General features: G+C 43.2%; 1 protein-coding gene across 1 annotated transcript in view; it reads right to left on the reverse strand.

The window, feature by feature from the left end:
- The window catches only part of LOC135901065 (high-affinity choline transporter 1-like), a 99,829-nt gene extending 86,975 nt beyond the window's left edge, over positions 1-12,854 (reverse strand). The window contains exons 1-2 of the mRNA XM_065430733.1: positions 12,795-12,854; positions 1,428-1,457 (exon numbers count right to left, since the gene is read on the reverse strand). The gene's annotated coding sequence lies outside the window, so the exon portion shown is untranslated. The remainder of the gene's footprint in view (positions 1-1,427; positions 1,458-12,794) is intronic.
- Between the last annotated feature and the right edge of the window lie 3,848 nt (positions 12,855-16,702).

Below are 16,702 nucleotides of genomic sequence, written 5' to 3' on the forward strand. Positions count from 1 at the left end.
ATCTTGCGCCCCCACATACAAAGCTACTGGCCTACAAAATGCTTGTTAGACCAGTGCTAGAGTACGCTAATATTGTCTGGTTCCCGTACACAAAGGAACTTATTGCAAGAATGGAGGGGGTGCAGAGAAAGGCAGTAAGGTTCATTTATAATAAATACAAGCCAACGGATTCTCCGACTGAATTACTAAAGAAAGCTGGGTTATTAACACTGATAAGTCGGGCAAAACTAGCAAGGCTAAAGTTTTTGCTTCAATCAATTCTTGATGACATAAACATTGACACGTCTAGACTAACTTCATAGAATCGTTCTAGATCCACACGCTACAGGCACTCTCAAACACTTAATGAGTGCACTTTCAACTCAAATTGCTTCAAATGTTCACATTTCCCTCGAATCACAAGGGAATGGAACCAACTCAGTCCTTGTGTTACTAAGGCTTCATCTTTAAATATATTGTTAACTGTGGTGGAAATGGATGTACAGGCGCAGCAGTTACTGTAAACTTTTTTTTAAACCTATATCCGGACTTTCTGTTTGAATAACCTGATTGTACATTACGCACCCTACCATTGTAATTGTAATTTGTAGTCTTGCCGTGATTTGTTGCATTGCTACTACTGATCTTCATGTATTCATTACTTCAGTGTTTTGCACTGTACAAATGATTTGATTCCACTTCTTTTGAATTTATATGTAAGCCCTCCTTGCAATGATGTCTTGTGAGATCGGCAGTATTGCTGAATAAATAAATAAATAAATAAATAAATACAAGTCACAGAGCGTTCAGCGCGGCTTTGTATGCGTTGAAGTCTGTAGAGTAGCGTTTGGCCATGAAATTGACGCCATTATGGACAAGCATATTCAAGGAAGGGTCGCACACTTGTGATATGCAAAGCTTCTTCAAGGAATTTAGGGGGCAGATTTGGAATCACGTTTAATGAAATTTAACAGACGTCTGACTTTAACCATTATGTAACCTAGGGCGCTATAAGGTAAAGCTATTCCGAACTGTTTATATCCCATTTCGGCATTCAGCACTCCACGATTGGTGAATTTTCTTTTTTTTGGGGGGGTGGGGTGGGCTCTACTTCGCCTGTCTGTCACGCGACGTTCCGAGAACCGCGAAAACTACCCATCCGATATCACGTGTACACACTGGTTATGCATGAGTAGACCGAACAAAAGGAATATAATTATTCCTAATTCTACGCCTTTTTCGCCAATAACCCTCCGGTATTGATTAAAAGCTTTTGGGCAGCGCCCACTTCGCCGGTCTGTGATGCGACGTCACAAAAACGCGAAAACTCACCTTGTCAAAGTGACGGTTACGCATTAAAGATACCTTAATATGCCGAACAAAACTGCATTTTAGCGGAATAACTTGAGACTGCCTCGTTCCGAAAGTAATGGAAGATCGGTACTCACCGATCGCTCTGGCACTGGCTACACTCGGAGCTGCTGGGGAGAAAGGATTTATTTGCATTTAAAATTTTTTGCTTGGCAGCGTAACGTTGTCAAGCCTTTTCGGCTCCTATACGACATCATTCTGTCAACTCTTCATTGCTAAGGAGATGTTTTAGCGGCATATTTAACCTTCCGTTGCACGCCCCTGCGATTTTTGACCAGCCAACGCGAGGGGAGGCGGGCCAGTTGCAGACTCCGGCACCACCCTCCTCCTCCGGTCATCTACTTTCACTGTGCTAGCTCGGCCCACGGAAACCCTCTCCACTTCTGTCTGCTCATCACCATTTGTCAGCCAATTAGATAAGAAAAATATGTCAAGGTAGGCAACGCTATTCGCTTTGAAAGAAAAGAAGGGTAACCTCCCATAAACGAAAAGCGCATTTGATTGGGCGGCTCAAATAACGCTGCGGGTCGCCACCCGATGCTTGCGTCGGCGGTTACGCAAATTTGACGTCAGGAGGCCAGAATAATTTTCCGTTATGGGGCCCCTATATGCTCCTTCCCAGGTAAGTCAGTAGAGAAATACACACAAAGGTATTTCAAACGCTTAGCGCGGCCAAATAGGGTTGTAAACAGACCGGCTGTAACAAAGTGAATCATTTTATTTAACACTTCAGAGAGCTGAGGGCATGGGAAGAAAAAGCTCTTGTGAGCTTGACTAGGCTTCCCTGCCTATTGCAGTTCAGCAGCATGCAGTGGCGGTATACATAACCTGCGCACGTAAACATAAACATAAGGAAAGAAACATACATTATGCTTGTATACAATCATAAAAAAAGCAAAAAGCGAAGAAAAACACATCAAAGACAATTTTCATAACTGATATTCTAGATATGAGTTCCACACGAAGAAAACATGAAGTTCAGACCTGCAACATGAGCATTTCGCTTTAAAACATATAATACAGAGGGAAGAGCTATTTTCAGCATTTGGGCCCCGCAATTTATGCGTAGTGTTCTTGTTTCGAATTTTTTCACTAGCCGTAAAGGATACACAGAAGCGTATTCGGTTAACTCTGCTATTTCTTTAGCATATAGGTATGGTTCTTTATTTCGTATTTGTATCGAAGAACTAGGCGTAGGCTATAAATACCAAAAACCGTTGGAATATCAGCAGTTTGGAAGAGCTGTGCGGAAGGGTGAGCTCTGGCTAAGTTGTAAGTAACGCGTAGAGCTTTCGTTTCAAGAACGTAGACCTTCTTTAAGGCTGTGTGCGTGGCAGTGCTCCATACGAGTTGGCAGCAATTCACTTGTGACATAAACAAAGATTTGAAAAGCAGCAATTTGATATTAGTAGGGAGGACGTGAGTATTTGCGATATAAGAGACCACGAAAACGTGACAGCTAAACACACGTGACTGATATGCACATCCCACTGTAACTTTTCTGTAAACCAAACACAAAGGGCTTTGAATGCTGACACAGTTTCCGTGTTATTGGAGCTATAAGTAAAATATTCATCGCATACGACACTTTCACCTTTCGGGCGAAAAATGATCGCTTTTGTTATAGCCGCATTAATTTCTAATGCCTTTAGTTGCGACTAAGGCTTGAGTATGACAAGCATTTCATTAGCTTTTCTGATCAATTAGTCAGGATTTTTACCGCTTAAAAATACACCTGTGTCATTCTTCGTATATAATATAAAATGAGTTAGCATGATTATTGACGATGTCGTTAATATATAAGTTAAACAAGAAAGGTCCCGGTATACTTCCCTGCGGCACTCCTGACGTAAGACATAGCGTTTGCGATGAGTGTCCATTAACGTTAACATAATGAGTTCAAGAGCATGTCCTCGAATCCCATAGCTTTCAAGTTCGGCAAGAAGTATTTGATGATTTACGATGTCGACTGGCAGCAGCGGTGGTGACCAGAGCGCATCGTAAATCTGCTTGCTGCTTTACGCAGGGAAAAAAGAAGAAATGTCGCTGTTATCTCGCCACGGAACGCCGACCACGAGGACCATATCTACAAGCTGAACTACTGGGGTGCGATCGGAGATGGTTGTTCGGCGCGTTCGTTCGGTTACCGGCGCGCGCGATTGGCCTACTCCGCGCCGACGTCGCCAGCCGCGGGGCGCCGCCCCGTTTTTGGTGACGTCAAAATGACGACACGCTCCTGTCAATCATCCGCCCACCGAGCATTTCGTCCGAACGCGACGGGAGTTGAGAAGTTTGGAGCGATCATACGGCTTCGCATGGCGCGTCTGGTGGATTGGATTGGATCCAACAGGCGGCCTTTGCGGCTGCAGAATGGCACGTTTGCGAAACGCGTTTTAAGAAATGACAGAAAGTGAATTCCGGCGTCGTTTTTCTTTCTCGAAACAAATAATTCGTTGGTTGCACAGAGAAATCGACAACATCATCGGTGCCAGCGAGCCACTGGGATGTTGTCGCTGCCTCTTGAAAAGTGCGCCACTCTTCCCGTCGTTTTTTTTTTCTTTTTCCTTCTCGCTGTGCGCGACACCACCTAGGGACGACGCAAAGAACCTTGTAGTTATAAATTGCAGTAGTCACACGTACTACTATTTGAAAACGTGTTTGGGCTTGAGAAGAAAAATACATTTTTTTAGATAAAGATTTAATTCATTTGGAAGACGAGAAACATTTGGTTTTGTAGTATACTGCTTGCAAGCAGACGACAAACGACGGAAGTAAACTTCCGGGGAGGTCACCGCTTCCTGATTGGCTGCTCTCTCCGCCCCGCTGTCACAAATTTTGCATACTGCAACTTTGTGACGTTGCAGCAACTGAACAGAACGCGCAGCGAACAAAATATCTCCGATCGCGCCCCTGCATCGTACTTCGGCGCAACGTCACGGCACTGCAGCGACATCTGGACACTGCTTGGCCGGATATATATCCAGCGATGTCTGCATGGCCTTCCACTGGCAGCAGCGGCGGTGACCAGAGCGCATCGTAAATCTGCTTGCTGCTTTACGCAGGTCAGTTAACCACAGCTTTGTACTATTGGTGCCCTTAATCTGTCTCGCCTGCCGCTGCTGCCATTGATCCCTTGCGGTTATGTCTAGTACCGAGTGCTCTGTCTGTGAAAAGTCTACCACACGCGATGAATTGACTCTTGCTTGTATTGGGTGGAACAACATTTTCCATGCTGGAAGGTGTTGCGATGTGACACAAAAGGTACTCCGCTCGAAAAGTGACACCTATCGGAAAACATGGAAGTGCGAATCTTGTCGGGAAGCAAAATCCGCTGGCATATCGGCAAAAAGTTCCAGTTCAGCATACGAAGCAACCGATGTTTCCTTACAGCTAGCGATGATAGGAGAAAAGCTAGAGAAACTATTACCGCTAAGGAAATCTGTTCTCGGAATCGAAGAATCGATTCACCATATGTCACAAACGTTTGACGACATCATGAAACGTCTAGATAAACAGGACAAGGATATACAGTCGCTCAAGAAAAGAGTGGACAAGATTGACGAAGCGCGATTGAGAGAAACACAGATGCAGTTTTTACAGGAGACCATCAATGAACTCGAATGGCGCAGCAGGTGCCTAAATTTAGAGTTCCATGGTATTCCTGTGACACCTGGTGAAGATTTGCTCGGTAAATTAAATGAACTTGCACCTGTTCTTGAAGTACCTTGCCTGAAAGATTACTGCCATACACCGCCTTCTCACAAGGCCAGACAAAACCCCCGGTATAATTGTTCGTTTCAGTCGTCAAAGAGAGAGAGAGAACTGTGGTACGCTAAACGTAAGAGGCTAAGAGACGTCGGGAACCACGCTTCAATCCTAGGAAATATAATGAAACAGAACCGAGAACTTCTACGCTCAACAAAAGACTGGGCAGCGGTGAACAACTTCCGTTTTGTCTGGCATGCGAACCGCAAAATTCTTATGCGGACGGCCACTGGGGATCGAGCGACTGTTGTCAAGAAAGACACGCGGTTGCAATCGTTGACTTAGCAGCATTGCTTGTGTGATTATCCGATATGGTTGTCTTACCCCACCAGTTCTCTGAAAAAGTAAAACCACGAAATTCGTCTTTGTCTTTTTTCACTCTCAATTGTCGGTCTGCAAAATCAAAAATAGATGACCTGGAACTTTTTTTTCATCACGTAAGCTTCCCCTTCTTTGTGATTATATTGACGGAACCATGGTACGAAAATGACTCGGAAATGTATGCGCCACCACCGTATGCTCATTTCTTCGTGACGCGAAACAACAAAAGAGGGGGTGGTGTATCTATCCTTACGCAAAAATGCATCGATTGCCACCTTGAAAGAGAGTACACATGTGTAACTGATGACTATGAAGCTGTAGCGGTCTGTGCAAATGAAAACATGTTTCTTGGCTTGTATAGGCCGCCCGCTGGCCGCTCTGACAATTTCTTTGGTTTTTTGGAACGTTTATTATGTTTTTCAACTGAGCAGAATCTGAAACTTGTTGTCGGAGGTGATTTTAATATTAATTCACTTCAACGTGATTCCAAGCAAGTGACTTTGTTATCGACTATTAGTATGTATGGCTATGATATTGTTCCGACAAGCGCAACGAGAATAACAGACACATCAGAGACTTTGTTAGATTTATTCATAACGAATACCATGCTTGAAAAAATTACCGCTGGCACCATAGCTTGTGATATCAGTGATCATTTACCCATTTTTCTACTTTTAGACAGAGTTTGCCGTAAAAAAGCAAAACGTCAACGCGTTTATCAAGATATTTCGGATGCAAACTTGACGCGGTTTAAAGAATTTCTGCAGGATGTTACATGGGACTTCATATATGAAATCAAAGATGCAGATAAGGCATATGACGAATTTCTTAATGTAGTGAAAAATGCTTATCACGCAAGTTTTCCCACAAAAACTGCTAAACGGACACACAAAATAAGAAAACCTTGGATATATACGATAAAATTAAAACCAAAGAAGAACTTTACGCTACCTTCCTTAAAACCAAGCACCTAAATGTATTTGCTGAATTTAAGCGGCTTAGAAACAATGTTGTGAAGTTGCTCCGTAAAGCGAGGTCGGCGTATTACTCTAATCTATTTTCACGTGACACTAAGCGTACCGACCTGACCTGGAAGAAAATAAACACTGTTCTCGGGCCTAACCAAGAATCCAATGAAATTGACTCAATATGTTACGGTAATGATTATGTTTCTGGTACTGCTTTAGCCATTCTGTTCAACAATTTTTTCATTAACCAATTCAAAAGTAATACAGTAAAACAACACAACAGTATACACAGACCTTGCACAAGCCCAAACACCATATTTTTTTTTACCCAACAGACGCTCAAGAGGTAGCTTCCGCAATAATAAACATTAAAAACAGTAGCGTTTGCGACGTAGACAACCTGTAATTAGGACCACTAAAGTATGTAGTGCATGAGATAGCGCGTCCATTAACGCCCATTTTTAATCTTATTCTCTCCACTGATGTATTTCCAAAAAACATGCAGATTGCAAAAGTAACTTTAATTTTTAAGGGCGGTGACAGAGATGTATCAAAGAACTATAGACCCATATCGACTTTACCCGTTTTTTCCAAAGCGATAGAAAAGCTCTTGTATATAAGATTGTCTAACTCTTTTTCTAAGCAACCATTACTACACAATTTTCAGCATGGATTTCGTCAGCATTGTTCGACAGAAACCGCGCTGCTAACGCAAAAGGAAAGAATCTTTAAAAACTTTTCAGACCATAATTTAACACTGGCAGTATACGTAGATTTATCGAAAGCCTTTGATTCACTACAGCATGAAATACTAGTTGATAAATTGCAGTCATACGGCGTACACGGCATTGCGTATGACCTCCTAGCTTCTTACTTAAGGCATCGTAAGCAGTACGTATGAATAGGAACATCCTCTTCAGATATTAAATGCATAAAGATGGGAGTACCTCAGGGCAGTATATTGGGGCCACTTTTATTTTGTGTTTACGTTAACGACCTACACTCCTTTACCCTAAATCCACATGTAACATCAATTTGCTATGCTGATGACACTACATTATTAATCACCGGTAAAACAACTGACGATATACAAAAGATATGATGAAACAATTCCGCTGTTACTGGAATGGACAAAGTGCAATTCCTTACTTATTAATACCGCAAAAACAAAAGCAATACTCTTCAGACCAAAAAATAAGGTTATAAGCTTGCCGCTGCTTACACTTGGTCACAATGTAATTGAAATAGTAGAATGCATGAAAGTGCTGGGCGTATATTCTTCAAGTACTTTAACTTGGGATGACCATGTCCGCGAAACTCATAAAAAATTGTGCAAAACTGCGGGTGTGCTAAGCAAATGTAGACATATCATTCCTCAACGTATAAAACTACTACTATATAACTCGTTAGCCATTTCTCAGTTATCCTACGCCCACCTAGTATGGGGCACAACAACAAAAACTAATCTAAACTGACTGTTCCTACTTCAAAAGAAGTTTATGCGAATAATTGCAAACGTCCCATATGATTTTCACACGCAACGACTCTTTAAACAATTTAATGTTATAAATGTCCATGATTTTTATAATTATCATTTACTCCAGACATACTGCTCGGCCACAAAAAAGAACAACTCTTTTTACAGCGAGATTTCAGAGTTAAGAGAAAATATTGCCGTATACACTACGCGTCACCACACTATTTGGCACATACCTACTCCTCAAAACAACTATGCCAAACAATCAATCGCTTTTACTCTTCCGGCTCTGCTCAATAATCTTGCCAACAAATCTGTAGATGTGTCACAGTTGTCTAAAAAAAAAAACAATGCAAGATCAGTTCCTGTGAATTATGATGTATTTATTTATCTATTTTCATATATTTTGCTCATAAATGTGAAGCTTTCTTTTGTATTTTGCGAAATGCTTATGTTCCGTTGTGCAATCATTCTTCGTACATCTGTATGAAAGCAGTCATTTGTATGAAAATTGTTTCATAACTACTGCTGCTGCTGCTATGTAAAGGGGCAGCCACCTCGTCAAGCTACCAATCTCAATAGCGTTTTGTGGCTACTCCTTCCTTGTGTATTTGCTCAAGGAGAATAAAAATTCAATTCAATTCAAGGCTTCTTAGAGTCAATAAAGAGGGCTAATACTCGTTGTTTTTCCTCAAAGTTTCTCAGAATAAATTCTTTCTGCGCAAGAAACGCCGAAGCCGGCCTACTTGTTTCTGAAACCATGTTGGAGTGGCGTTAGAACGTTATGTCGCTCGGTAAAACTAGAGAGATGAGTTGAAATGATTCTTTAGATTCTTGCAAAAAAGCAGGAAGTAAGGATGTTAGCCAATTGTAAACGCTATTTTTATCCCTCTTTTTTAACGACCGGAATGCGACTTGCATTTGAACAGAGAAAGTGGATGTAGTAAGACAAAGGTTAAAGACATGGGTCAGCGGACGTACAATCAGGTCGATAACACGTTTAATAGGTAATATCTGTAAGTCGTCTGCATCCAACGATCTGCTATTTTTAAGGCTACGAAACGTGATGTAACTTCCTGGTTATCTACAAGAGAAAAAGAACGCTGTCATGACTACTCGTTCAAAGAAATTTCAACGCTTCTAAACTACTGGGAATGTACGAGAAAAGAGCTGTTGAAGGAATTTTGCCAGTGATGGGACAACACGTCTGAGTTCCGTCGAAAATCATTTTATCAGCTATTTCACTTTTGCCACCAGGATTGAAAAGAGTGGATAGTTTCCGCCAGAGGACGTCACATGCAACCACTACTACGCTGTAAAATGTCCTTATAAAATTGAGTCTTAGCAACTCTGATGTCCTTGTTTAATTTATTTGAATACGCTTTGTATCGCGATAGAGTTAAAATGCCTCTAGCTTTGACAAAGGTTTTCTAGAGCTGGTCTTTAAGACTACTGCGTTGAAGCGAAGAAAAGCTAACACAGGGCTTCCGAGTTTTCCTCTGTCTTGATGTTTTTTACATTGGGAAGTGCTCAGAATATAACGTTTTTTAATTTATTCATAAATATTTGATATGCAGTACCTGCTTCAACTGCGCAGTATACATAACCCTGTGACACATTTTTTATTACAGCACGAAATTATTCAAGGGTGTTATCGAATGTTGTCTGACAGTATCGATCACACAGTAATGGGCGTTTAGTCGTTTGTTTCAGAGCACACAAAAATATTCCCGTGTGATCACTCAGGTCACAGCAAACAACACCTGATTTCGTGACATCTGAACGTTAGTTATAAATGTGTCAAGAAGTTACGCTGACTGTTGTGTAATAGGAGTTGGCAACTTAATCACATTTCAACTTGCATTAGAAGACACTGTTACATCAAAGTCAAATTGCAGTATACTATCACCCAACGTATCGATGTTTAAGTCTCCACCACAGAAAATAGTGTAATTATTTATGAACTCTAATGCAGCACCATTTGGAGGACGCTAGGAAACATAAGATGCAGTGCGGTTGGCAAGGAGAGAGAGAGAGAACACTTCGCACTTGTCAGACACAAAGGAAAACTCGGTAATTAAGTGGCATTCAAGATCAGAACGAACAAGCACCGAGACACCACCACCTCGACGTCCACTTGGACGGTTAACAAAGTACGTCTGATACATTGGTAGCGCGAACACATTCTCGTTTGCGTACCATGTCTCACATATCATTATCACATCACCGAAAAAGCCGGAGTGATTTACCAGAACAGTAGGCTAATTAAACTTGTTACGGATTTAACGAAGAGGGATATGAAATCGTCTAATGGATAAGAACTGAGAACCGATGTGCCCTTTTATATGCTCAGGATGCATGCAGTGAACCTACCCCAGAGCAGACATTTCTCAGCGAAAATGCGCAAGAAATTTGGCCCACAATAAGCCGCTCACGTATCTAGCTACTCAGTATCAGGTCCTACAATCGGACTTGATGCAATTATGCGATCGATATCTCATCGATGTAACGCGCAGAACAGGCGTTGAATCCCCTCGACGCGCAAGCACTCTGCCTTTGCGTTTTCCTGGTTAAACCTAATAAAATACCCCCAGTCTCCCGCTTTGGTGGCGTAGTGGCTTCGGCGTTGCGCTGATATAGGCCCGGTGTGCACAGCGCGCAGCAGCAGTCGCAAGACGGAAAGGCACGATGGAGATTCCTAGTGCGGCGCTTGTCTCCGTCGCGCCTTTCCGTCCGCTGTCTGCTGCCGCACGCTGGGCGCATCATGGCCTGCCACAACACTGCCAGGATCCGCACTACAGGTATCGCTGTATTGGCCATGGCCATTTTTGGAGTCTCAACTTCGAAGTCGCCAATATGTCGCCAGTTGTCTCAATTGGCGACATATACAAAAAGGCAAAAGAAGTCACCGGTTCCTAAATAGAAAAATTGAGGGAATTCGTCGTTGCGGGAATGCATCAAAAGACGTCTGCTTCGGATGGCGCGTTCCTCTTAATAATGGAAATATAGTCTGCAACATCGAGTTCCCCATGAGTGTGTCATTGGGACACCTGCTGTTCCTCTGGCCTAATAATGACATTCTGTGTGCCTGAAGCGTGATATTTATTTTTCGTTCATTAGTTTATCTTAACAAATTACTCCATACACTGTTTATAAGAATAACGCTGAGGCAAAACAATGTCGAACAGCGCTGAATATTTTTTTTTATCAGGACAGCAACTAACCCTCGAGGCTCGTTCGCGCGCGCCGCCGTGCTGTCCAGCCATGGACGGTGAATGCGCCGCCCGCACGTAGAGTGTTCGAAGGCCTCTAGAGACGCGAGGGACACACAGCGCGATTAGCTGAGAAACCTAAGAGGCCAAGTCAGCACACCACCACGCGCTCCGCTCAATCAGCTCGGAGCCAGGGCAGCGTTCTGCCCTCCACTGCTGGCGTGATCAAGCGCTGTGCGCACGCACAATATTCCCCCTGGGCAGTTGTGGGTGCGGTATCTAAGCGGAACAAGAAATAAGCGTTAGGATAAATATATCTAGCCATTTTATTGGGCGCTGACAAACACCGACGGTTTTCCTTCGGTCCTTTCTCATGCATCACCGAGGTGCAATGCCTGCATGGCCTCTGGGTGGCACTGCCCACCAAGCCAGCGCTCTGAGACGCTTGGCAACAACCACGGCGCTCCTTCTGCCCCGGCGCAGTGGTAATCTCACGTGCGGCGTCACGCCAACATGGGACCTTCGCGTATTCTTATAACGCCGTCTGAGAAGCTCGAGCGCAACGCTAAACCTCGCTACGCTTCTCATTGCTTCGTTTGGGCAAAACTGACAATTTTGTTCCACGCATGCCCTACATGTTTGTATGTGTTGGTTTTTATGTACGGTTTGTCAGGAAGTAAACAGTATTGTATCAATTGATTAGTTTCTGTCGTCTGTTTAAAATTAAAGCTGTCTGTTCATCGATTGGGCAGATGTAGTCCGTTCTCACAACGCACGTCAAGGGATGCATCCTCTTTCTACCGACGCCACTGGGTAGTAGACACAGAATCAACGAGATAGAAAGAAGGCACGCGCACAGCAGCGATGAATGACGGGTTCGAGGCGCCGGAGGTCAGTTCAATTATTCCCGGATGCACTGCCATACGCGGTAGGAAATTTCAGTCAATTGATCGCGTGAACTACACTGTCTTGCGTTGGAGAGTTCAGATGTGGACTTCGTCGAGTCACCGGGAAAAAGAAAAAGGGCGTACAGCACGCCATAAGAGCTTCCAAAGCAGTCGAAATGCATACCACTGCAGCGTGCAGCAGGCTAACAGTGGGCAATCGAGAACGGAGATAGGAATGCTTATGCGTCATTTGCTACGGCTACATGGCTGCTGCCATACTGCTAGCGATCACTGCAACAATTCATTTGTGTTTGAGCGAGATTGATGTTAATTTTCCTGACCATCCGATGGCAGGCTGCGTGGTTGACACGTGCGCATCGATTCGATTGACGCTATCAGTGGAGTTACATTGTCGACGTTGCGTATTCAACATCGGGCGTGAAATAATAGCGGTGAAACCACCGCATATCAACAGGAAGAAGCTCTGCATTATGCTTATATCAATTCTGCAGGTACAGAAACGAGATTTGGGAGGAAGAAAATGCACGCTTGGCGGTCACATCTGCGAGCCGCGAGGCATTAGAAACCGTCACCTCGTCACAAACATTGAGTGCACACACATCTCCTCGCTTGTCACGTGTTTGCATTGAGCAAACAACTTTTAACACAAGCGACAGTTCCACGTGGTTTGCATATGCATAGTGATATCCGCTCGTCGTTGAAGCGCGCTCGAAAAATGCTTTGCTCTCGATATTGTACAACTGTCGACCGCGAAGTGGGCTGCTATGGCGAGCATCCAGCAGAGAACACGTACCTTTCTCAAGCGACTCGTGTGCTGTCTGGCTGCCCGTTCCGCAGGTTCTGTCAAACCTGTCGAGTCCTTCTGCCCCGTTTTCACGCACATGTGCAACGCGAAACATCTGGCCCGCCGCGCGGATGTGCGTGCATAAAAAAAAGTCTGCATGTCATAAAATCCACGAAGGGCAGCGCCATGAGTCAGGTGTGGATCCAGGGGATGAAGTAGGCGCCCTCAGCCCCCCCCCCCCCCCCCCCCCCCCGTCCCTTTCCCTGAGACTTAATCGACCGCTATTTGGTTGTTTTGGAACGTTGCTTTCAAACAAAACATCCTTGCTTCCCGAGTACTGTTGCACTTGAGGTGTTGTGCGCGTGCTTTTGGAAAGCATGAAGAGTGAGCAAAATCAATGTATATTTTTTTTTCAAGAACATAGTGGTCATAGCTTTGTATGGGTGATGCTCTCGTGAGGACAAGGGAGATGGTCTCCCAACACTTTTCTGACTGCCACTGACTGGCTTTTGCTCTTTTTCTTCTCTCCAATTCCTCCAAGATGCTAAGATATAAAATTGCTAGGCCTTTCTTTGTTTTCCATTCACCGGGGCATCGCTGCTGACGTGAACGAAGTGGTTGAGTGATTCGCTCATGGTGACAATCACAGGTTTTTACTGTCTGTATAATTTATTAAGTTGCCTATGAAAAAAAATGGCTTTCAATCTTTTATTTTGTATAATTTTGCTTTATATTATGAACTTTTTATTTATATTACGTTACTTATTGCTGAAGCTGTACCTTCCAAGGAGTTTCTGAAATTCGTCTTATAATTTAGAACATGTCTTCATTATTTTCTTTTATATATTTACTTTTGAAACTTGCCACATTACTTCCTTTTGATAATGTAAGGCTTGACAGCCAAATGTTCTATTCTTGTTTTCATAAGCATGTAGGACATATAAGTAATCGTTACTTTTCTTTCAGTTGCGAGTTTTACATAGCCTAGTAAGGAAGCTTTTTAGCAGGCATTCCTTTTGTTCTCAGTAGTATCGCGCAGAATGTAGAGACCTCGTGTTCCCTCCGGTATGAAGTATTTATAGGAAAGAGTGCATTCTACCACAATGTTCCCAGTACTTATCAGAATACAGTGCTTTTAGTTATAATAAGTCGTTGAATGACGGTGGGTGGGCTTGGCATTGCCCAGAAATCTCGGTGCACATAGTCGCTTGAATTGACCCCTCGTAGTTGCTGGAATGCATACGTGCTCGCTTGAATGGTGTACTTCATACCTCTGCTTTATTTTGTTTAGGACGCACATTTCTCAGCATTTTTTACTTCATGCAAGAGCTACCGTCTAAAACCATTATGGAACTGACTTGTGTTTTAACCCAAAATATATGAAGAGTTGACAGGTGAACACAACAAAAGCACTGGTGTTGTGAGCGTCATTGTCTTAACATGCATATATTTCACTAAAACACCAGTCAGAAATATCGTACCAACCAAGCCGCAACTCAACCCTTGCAACGTTATGCATCGTCACAACGCATTTGCTATTCCTTCCGTACTTGGCCGCGTCGCACTGAAGACTTTGGTTTCCAATGCCGGTACTTTTTTCTGTTTCTGACACATAACTTCGCCTTAGCATTAATTATGCACGCAAATAAAAAAGGATTTGGGGAGGAGAACATTGATTGTGCACAAAGAAACTTTTGAGGTGTCGCCTGTCGTTTCCTGAAAGTGCAACTCAGGACCATCAGTGTAACTCCTCCCCCCTTTCCTCCCCCTTTCCTCCCCCTCCTTCTCTCCTTCTCTAACTTCTGGTTGGCGAGAGTAAAACAGAATTTAGAAGAACAACAAGAACGCCCTTGCATGCAGTGCGCTGAAGCCGCAGTATACCGCGCCTGTGACTTCGCCCTCAGAGGTCAACGCCGTCTCAGTGAACTGTCCCTGCTGGATTCGAGGTGAGAAATAAAAGAAGAGAAACGTTACGAGGTGGAATGCCTTTCAATGTGGAAATGGTAAAGAGCGCGCCAGAAGCATAATCTAAATAATAGCTGAATAGGCAAGCTAAAGGCCAGTGCACGGCTGTTCACAAACAGGAAGTGGAACGGGTTTGCAACATGTTTGCGACGGGTTTGCAACGGCGACTAAAAATAAGAAAAAAACATTGCTAATAGAAAAGCTGGGCTGCTCTCTTCACGTTCCGTGCATGACACGCCCGCATGCTCGCCAACAAGTTGCGCTTATGCAGCGAGATGTCTAGAATAATCTAGCACATATGCACTGCAGGTGTTCGCATAACTCTTCTGCATTTACATGCTAGAACAAAGATTACGCATCCAGTTAAAGCCTAGCGAGTAACAATCTAATTTAAAGGTCAATATGAGCCATTCGATAAAACCTGGCCAAGCGGGGATTTTCTAGCGAGCTTTTGTCCTGTTCTCGAGTAATACGCCAATGGCGACACTGAAATGCGATAAGTATAGGATTGCTGCTAAATTGTTAACAGTTCCTTACTGTGTGGCTTCAAGTTCACAAGTGAGTCATGCGCGCAAAAGTGAATGGTTTGAAAGTAAATTAGTTACGCGTCTTTTATGTAGATCTCTTAATTTAAATTTTATTATAGTGTCCACCTCAATAGCTAACCCACAAACAGGCCGCATTGTGCCGTATCCTCCAGGAAATTAAAAAAAAATGAAATCTGATTGAATTTCAGGCTCATGTGGTTGTAACTAACAAAAAATAGAACCCATCCGATCCATTTCTCCTTATCGCTCATTGCATAGCGAGGGCCTCGGCTTGGGCAGTCTCGATGCCATGAGGTGCATACGAGGCTATCATTGGCCACGAACCTGCTCCTAAGTTCAGCTATACTACATGACGACCGTGATCGAAATGATATTCCACATCCTTTGCCGTCGTCGTGACCAGCCCTGGCTAACACACCCAGGGTTCATCAACAGATCCAGCAACAGCAGACTTTTTTAAATCCTGGTGACCACGTGTTCTTATAGCGTTTCTATATATCTGTCTCTCTTTCAGTAAAATATTCAGTTGATAGTCTGCGCTCTGTCTGTGTTCTTTTTTTTCATTTTGTCTCTGTTGTTTCGCGCTGCCCATGTCAAGATGCATTACCAACTCGCTCAGCAAGCCACACTTCTGAAAAACATAGAAGCCGGAGAGATAAAAATTTAGCGCACAAAACTTTTACCGGAAGAACAAAAGCAGAAGGAAATGTCCCCAATAACATGGCCACAGGATCCAATGAAATCACAATATATCAAATCCAAAACCTGGGTCTATATATAGCAAGGCACTGCTGACTAATGCCATAGAGCAAGTGATTAAAACGAAGAAAATTTCGGCTGGATGGCGTGAAAGCAAGATAATACAAAGGCAAAGGTAATAAGGATAAGATGAGCTTGTGCAGGCCAGTTGCAATGACGTCGGTGATGTATAGAATGGCAATGCAAGCCGTAAAATTAGAACTGTCTAAGTTGGTGGAGAAAAATGATGTGCTGGGGGAACTACACAATGGGTTAAGGCCAGGCAGACGCTTAGAGGATAATATGTTTGTACTAACTCAGTGCATAGAGGTTTCAGTAGTTCAGAATACACCTTTATGGATAGCATTTCTAGATATTAGGGAAGCCTACGACAACTTAGACAGGAAATTGTTATTGGTTATTCTCAAGCACGAAGACATAGACTACAATTTTGTAGAGCTGCTGAGGGAGATATATAGAGACAACTGAGTACAAATTGAATGGTAACGCCGAAATAGTAATGAAGTGGTGGAAATTCACCAGGGACTGAAGCAAGGATGTCCTCTGTTTCCAGTATTGTTCACGTTTTTTGTTAAGTAGATAGAAAGACGACGGGAAAACAGTGAATTTGCGATTGATTTATTCTACATGCGTAATGGGAAAATG

The sequence above is a fragment of the Dermacentor albipictus genome, chromosome 1 (assembly GCF_038994185.2).
Source record: "Dermacentor albipictus isolate Rhodes 1998 colony chromosome 1, USDA_Dalb.pri_finalv2, whole genome shotgun sequence".
NCBI lineage: Eukaryota > Metazoa > Arthropoda > Arachnida > Ixodida > Ixodidae > Dermacentor > Dermacentor albipictus.